Genomic DNA, 7,431 nt, shown 5'->3' on the forward strand with positions numbered 1-7,431 from the left:
ACATGTTGTTGACGGTGAGAACTCGTCAACTAAGTTGAGTTGGAACAAATTATCAAGTAAAGATAGTCAATAAAAAAGCTGTAGAAATTTAAGTAATAACTCAAGAACAATGACAGAACAACAATGGAGAAATCTATCTTTCATTCACTCTCAAGCACTTGCTATAGTAAATTTTCCAACCCCCTCCCATGTGGGAGAGGGGTCCTTCTTATAGTAGGCTCTGATGGCCTGGGATACATGGTGGTCCAGGAGACCAAGTGGTACACAAGTACTCTGTCAGGAGAGTGGTATCAGGCGTAGTGGTGTCGGCTTTGGTACACCGTTAGGGTCCATGGGAGCACCTCAGCTTTTGTACCCGGACCTGACTCCACTACTTGTCTCGTACAGGTGTCAGATACGTGGTGGTGGTGTAGCCACTCCTTGTACTATTACCAACCGCCACTACTTGTCGGGTACCGGTGTCAGAGACGTGGTGGTGGTGTAGCCACTCCTTGTACTATTCCCAACCGCCACTACTTTTCGGGTACCGGTGTCAGGCCTGTCCCATGATCCTTGCAGGCATGTACGTACCCCTTTAGAGGTACCTCGTTCGTACTCTTTTTGTCTCTTGTGGGCCACCTTGAACACTGGCATCATGCACGCGTGGCCCTTGGGATGAGGCCCTTGGGCGAGGCCCTTAGACGTGCGTGGCCCTTGGGCGATGCCCTTGGGGGCGAGGCCACACTATGCATGCGTGACCCTTGGCCGAGGCCCCTTGGGGATGAGGCCACACTATGCATGTGTGACCCTTGGGCGAGGCCCCTTGGGGGCGAGGCCACACTATGCATGCGTGACCCCTGGGTGAGGCCCCTTGGGGGCGAGGCCACACTATGCATCTGTGACCCTTGGGTGAGGTCCCTTGGGGGCGAGGCCACACTATGCATGCGTGACCCTTGGGTGAGGTCCCTTGGGGGCGAGGCCATTAGACGTGCGTGGCCCTTGGGGGCGAGGACACTAAGCACGCGTGACCCTTGGGCGAGGCCCTTGGGGGCGAGGCCACACTATGCATGCGTGACCCTTGGGCGAGGTCCCTTGGGGACGAGGCCACACTACGCATGCGTGACTCTTGGGCGAGGCCCCTTGGGGGAGAGGCCACACTATGCATGCGTGACCCCTGGGTGAGGCCCCTTGGGGGCAAGGCCACACTATGCATGCGTGACCCTTGGGTGAGGTCCCTTGGGGGCGAGGCCACTAGGCACGCGTGGCCCTTGGGCGAGGCCCTTGGGGGTGAGGCCACACTATGCATGCGTGACCCTTGGGTGAGGTCCCTTGGGGGCGAGGCCACTAGGCATGTGTGGCCCTTGGGACGAGGCCCCTTGGGGTGAGGCCACTGGGCGTGCTTAGTCCTTGGGCGAGGCCACCCTATGCTTGCATGTTACTTGGGTGTGGCCCTTGAGGGAGAGGTCACCCCGCGCGTGGATCCTGGTGGCGTCGTGCGGTGTGTGCGCGCAGATTCTGGTGGCGTCGCATGGTGCGCGCGCAGATCCTGGTGGCATCGCGTGGTGCGCGCGCGCGGAGCAGGGGCGTCGCGAGGTGCGTGCGCGCGGAGGAGGGGCGTCGCGTGGTGCGCGCGCACGGAGCAGGGGTGTCGCGCGGTCAGCGCGCGCGGGTCCTTGGCTGCACGTGAGGGCTTTTGGCACTTGTTTTGGGTCTCCTACAAGTACCCGATTTTTAGCACTCACACATGTTTCTACAACCCATACATTCAAAGAAAAGAAATTCTAACATAATCTTGACAATTATTTCATTGGCATGTTTCCAAGATCAAACATAAATAAAACATGTTGCATGGAACCCTAGTCCAAAACATGCTTGATTAACTAGCATGTTTCTATTATCAAGTTTGCAAATTTTCCCATACCAACAAATTACGAAGACCAACAACAACTCAACATATGTTACCTACATAAAATCATGCATAATAATCATAGACTAAATAAATGATAATTTCCTTCTTCAATAACTTATTACATGCTCCTCATCAAACATCTATTATTAAGACCCTTACAAAATAATCAATAGATTCAAACTTTTTAGAGGTAAGAACACCACAACACAACCATCATCATGTAATCATGCCCACCATGAACCTATAATTAAACAAGGATCAAAAAACAATAATATCTAGGGATAACAAAAGTACTAAAGTCTCTATGCACCAACATCATATATTAACAACAAAACCCCAAAAACAACAGAGGGGAATACATAGATCAAAACATCAACGGGTTCAAGATTTCCCATTACCTCCTTATAGTTTTCAAGAACACAAAAGAAATTGGTCAATCCATTGGCACCTCAAGACCTAGTTTCAATCAAACCCAAAGAAACACAATCTATCTCTTAGGATCCAAGAAGAAGAAAGTAGATGAAAGGAAAATAAATAGAATCACTACAACACTTTACCTTAGGGTTTTTTTTTTATGGATCCTCCTCCTTCTTATTTTTCTCCCTTCTGTTGCTCTCTCTCTCTCCCTTTCTCTCTCTAGTCGAGCCTCTCTCTCTCTCTCTTCCTCTTCTATGCAGTCGACCACCAAGTGAGTTCCTTAACTCTTTAGTTTGCATTTTATTTACCCTAAATTCTAACCCTAATGCAAAAAGAAAAGGTAAGTTTCCATTCCCTTAATTTTCCCAAATTCTTGCCTAGAAATCATATCAGACCGACACCCTCTTTCCCTCTCTTTCATTCTCATACACGACAAACTAATGGCCAAATCATACACTTACATCCAATGTCTCAATTACCTAAAATAACCCAAGAAATTTTTTATTTTTTTTCTAAATTAACTAAACAAAATACATAAGTAATTTATTAATAGAAAAAATACACTATGCATGGAAGTAAAGTGTGCTCACCATGCACATGCCTACATGTAATGACCCAAATATTTCTAAGACCTTGGACCATTAAAACTACTAGACATAGCTACTATTTTGGGAAAGATACAAAAGAAATAATATAACTTTATTAAAACTCAAAATATTATATAAAATACATAATAATAGAAAATATGGCACGGGTACCCATTGTTTAAAAGAAAAACATAAACTTTAATTCAATGGTTTAAAAAACAAAATGCGGAAAAACATGATCTAAAAGACTAAAAATAAGTAACTTCATCCTCGATCGACACGCAGTCCACACATTTCATCCATCCTTAACACACAAGCCAAGCTACCAAGAATCCTTCTGCCTTCCAGATTCATTTTCCTGCACCACACTAAAGAATAAAGGAATGAGCCTAATGCCCAGCAAGGAAAACCTACTAAAAACATACATCATATATCATAAGCATAAAACTACATCTTAAACATAAATTATAAAACATATGACTATAAAAATATATACCATATAGGACTACAATATTAATGGCCATTAACTCATTATCATGGCATGCGATAATCCATCTAGGTCCCCTGTCTAATATCTGAGGTAGGTTAGACCACATCGTAGATATGATAACCCATCTAGGTCCCATGTCTAATATCTGAGGTAGGGCAAACCATAACTCTAAACCATGAAAATGATAAACACTAGAACTTGCTAGCTAAGCAACTATGAGCCCTAGATAACATAAAAAAAATATAACATAAACTTATCATAACGTATTATACATAACATAACATATAAGCATATAGAAACTATCCTATTTTTCTTACCAACATTGGGATATGAGAACAAGGACGGGATTTGGAACACTCCTAAAACCAACAATACAAATGGTGAGTATTTCTAAAGAAAAGAGATGATAAAGAAGTGAACTAAACCACCAAGATGATGCTTACCGAAAAGAAACCTTAAGTTCAAAGAACTTAAATTCCTAACCAAGAATGGAAAACAACGAGTTAGGATTTGAATAAAGAAAAATAAAGGAAACTAAAGAATTATATAGAAATGAACTTAAGATTAGGAATACCTTAGTTGACCTTAGGGATTGTTCTAACTTCAATACCAAAATACACTAATCCTCACTTCCCAAGTATTTTATAAAGCTTAAGAATGACAAAGCTTTTTCCCAACCCAAGTGTTTATCACTCTATGGTAGTACTGGCACCTTGGAGTCTGTTCACAGCTGAAGAGTGAGGATAAGGGCTGGGTTCTAAGTCCTATTTATAGAGTTCTAGAAATAAATATCTTCTTTTTGGCTTTGAATAAAAATAATGAATATTAAATGAAAATATATGAATATTCATCAGTCAAAGGCTTAGGACTCAGTCAAATTATTTAGAGGTAAGTCTAAGGAGTCAAAGCTTGTTTTAAAAATTAAAAAAAAAAAAAAAGAATCCTAACTTCTAACTTCCTAAATCTCATAACTCTAAACTCATCTATAGTAAAATAAACATAACTGGAGCTTTAGGACTCCGATTTAGACCATCATTATACCGTTAGAAAGCTAATTCAATTATCTACAACTATGTAAAAATACTATTTTTCGAAATTCATAATATAACTGGGTAAAAAATAGGTCGGAAGTTACAATACCCTAAAGTTATGGAAAATTTATTTAATTATCTAAATAACAAACTAATCCACAAATATCTTAACTAACCATAAAATAACAAATTCTAATTCCCTAATAATTATGCTTATGACAAGTGTCATATTCTTATTGGCTTCATCTAAACTGTAGGTTATAATAAATAATATACCTAGGACCAGCAATATTAATCAAACCTTATGTTATAATTAATATTCTTAAACTATAGGTTAAACTTATAAAATTCATAACTATTGCTATGAGTTTCCAACTAAGTCCCGACTTGAACCAAAATCCACGGAATCTAACATACTACAAACTAATACTAACTACTACTACTACTACTACTACTACTACTACTACTACTACTACTACTACTACTACTACTACTACTACTACTACTACTACTACTACTACTAATACTACTACTACTACTACTACTACTTCTACTATCTAGCTAGCTAAGTAAAATTCTGGGACTCTACAATTCTCCCCTACTTAAAAGAATTTTGTCCCCAAAATTTACTTATCAAACAATTCCGGATACCGATCTAACATGTCTTCTTCCAACTCCCACGTTGGCTCCTTTTAAGAACTACTATTCCATAGGATCTTGGCTATCGAAAAAATCTTAGATCGTAACTCTTTCATCACTCTATATAGGATGCTAACCAGCCTTTCCTTGTAACTCAAGTCTTTCTGGAGTGCTATCTTATCATTCTTGAGTAACTGAGATGGGTCTGACACATATCTATGCAGCATCGAGATGTGGAACACATTGTGACTATCTGCTAGAGCTGGCAGTAGGGCTAATCTATATGTAACTACTCCATCTTTGTACACTATCTCAAAAGGACCTATAAACCGGGGACTAAGCTTGCCTTTTTTTCCCAAACCGATTTAGATCCTTTCATAGGAGATATTCTGAAGAAGACTTGATCTCCGACTTTGAATTCCACATCATGCTGCTCGACATTCGCATAACTTTTCTAACGGCTCTGAGAGTAAGCATATGCTTTCTAATCAACGCTACTACATCCTAATCTTCTCTAACAGCTTCGGGTCCAAGTAGTTGCCTGTCTCCCACCCTTTCCTAATGTAGCGGTGATCGACATCTCCTTCCATAAAGTAGCTTGTAGGGTGCCATCCTGACTGTTGAATGGTAGCTATTGTTGTAGGAGAATCCTATTAGCGACAAATACTTACTCCAAGATCTTGATGTAAACACCGATCCCCTATCGGACACTATAGTCTTAGGGATTCCATGCAGTCGTACTGTCTCTTGAATATAAATGTCTGCATATTGGTCTTCTGTGTATGAAGTCTTGACAGGCAGGAAATGAGCTGACTTGGTTAATCTATCTATTACTACCCAAGCTGAGTCGTGCTGCTTATATGTTTGAGGCAAACCCGTCACGAAATCCATGGCTATGTCGTCCCATTTACATTCTGGAATGCTAAGTGGTTGCAATAAACCTACAGGTCACTGATGTTCTGCTTTCACTTGGTGGCATACTAAGCATTTAGACACATACTCTGCTATATCCTTCTTCATTCCTAGCCACCAATACAGTGCTTTAAGATCGTGAGTATGGGGTATTGTGTTCTTCTTCTAAAACCTTCACCTTAATCCCTTGATCATTTGGCACGCATACCCGATCCTTATATCTTAATAACCCCTAACTTGATATTGAGAAATCTATGGCCTTCCCTTCTCTAACTGCATCCATATGTGTTACTAACGTGTCGTCGTGCCCTTGCCCAATACGTATATTTTCTAATAGACTTGACTAGATGGACAAGTTAGCCAGTTTACCAATGACTACTTCTATTCCGGCATTGATCAACTCATGTTGTAGCGACATTTCTATTCCAGCTTATGCTGCTAGACTTCCATAACTTTTCCTACTTAGCGCATCAGCAACTACGTTTGCCTTTCTCGGGTGGTATAGAATTTCACAGTCATAATCCTTTACTAGTTCTAACCACCTGCGCTGCCTCATGTTGACTCCTTTTGCATGAAGAAATACTTTAAGCTTTTGTGGTCCATATAAATCTCACACCGTTCTCCATAAAGATAATGGCGCCAGATTTTTAATGCAAAGACCACTGCTGCCAACTCCATATCATGAGTTGGATAGCGTTTCTCATATTCCTTCAGCTGCCTTGAGGTGTAGGCTATTACCTTGTCATTCTGCATCAGCACACAACCCAAACCTTGCTTCGATGCATCATACTAGACTACAAACTTGTCGTTGGGTGTCGGTACACAAAGTACTGGTGATGAGCATAGCTTATCCTTAAGCAACTGGAAGCTCTCTTAACACTTATCAGTCCAGTTGAACCTTTGCTGTTTCCGGGTCAGATTGGTAAGTGGAGTGGCTATCTTAGAAAAACCCTCTAAAAACCTCTGATAATATCCTACTAGTCCCTGAAAACTTCTTACCTCTGAAGCATTCTTAGGTCTTGGCCAATTTTTCACAGCCTCTATCTTTGATGGGTCTACAGAAAATCCTTGCTTGGATACTATGTGCCCGAGGAACGCTACTTGCAACAGCCAAAATTCACACTTCTTGAACTTGGCGTAAAGCTGATGCTCCTTCAGTCGTAACAAGGTTATCCTTAAATGTTCCTCGTGCTCGACTTCGTCCTTTGAATACACAAAGATATCGTCAATGAACACTACGACGAATTTGTCCAAATAATCCTTGAAAACCCTATTCATTAAATCCATGAAGGCGGCTGGAGCGTTGGTAAGACCAAAAGACATAACTAGAAACTCGTAATGTCCATAACGAGTTCTAAAAGTCATCTTGGGAATATCCTCTTCCCGTACCTTGAGCTGATGATACCCGGACCGTAGATCAATCTTTGAAAACACAGTCGCTCCTCGGAGTTGATCAAACAAGTCGTC

This window comes from Humulus lupulus, chromosome 9 (genome assembly GCF_963169125.1).
Source record: "Humulus lupulus chromosome 9, drHumLupu1.1, whole genome shotgun sequence".
Classification (NCBI taxonomy): domain Eukaryota; kingdom Viridiplantae; phylum Streptophyta; class Magnoliopsida; order Rosales; family Cannabaceae; genus Humulus; species Humulus lupulus.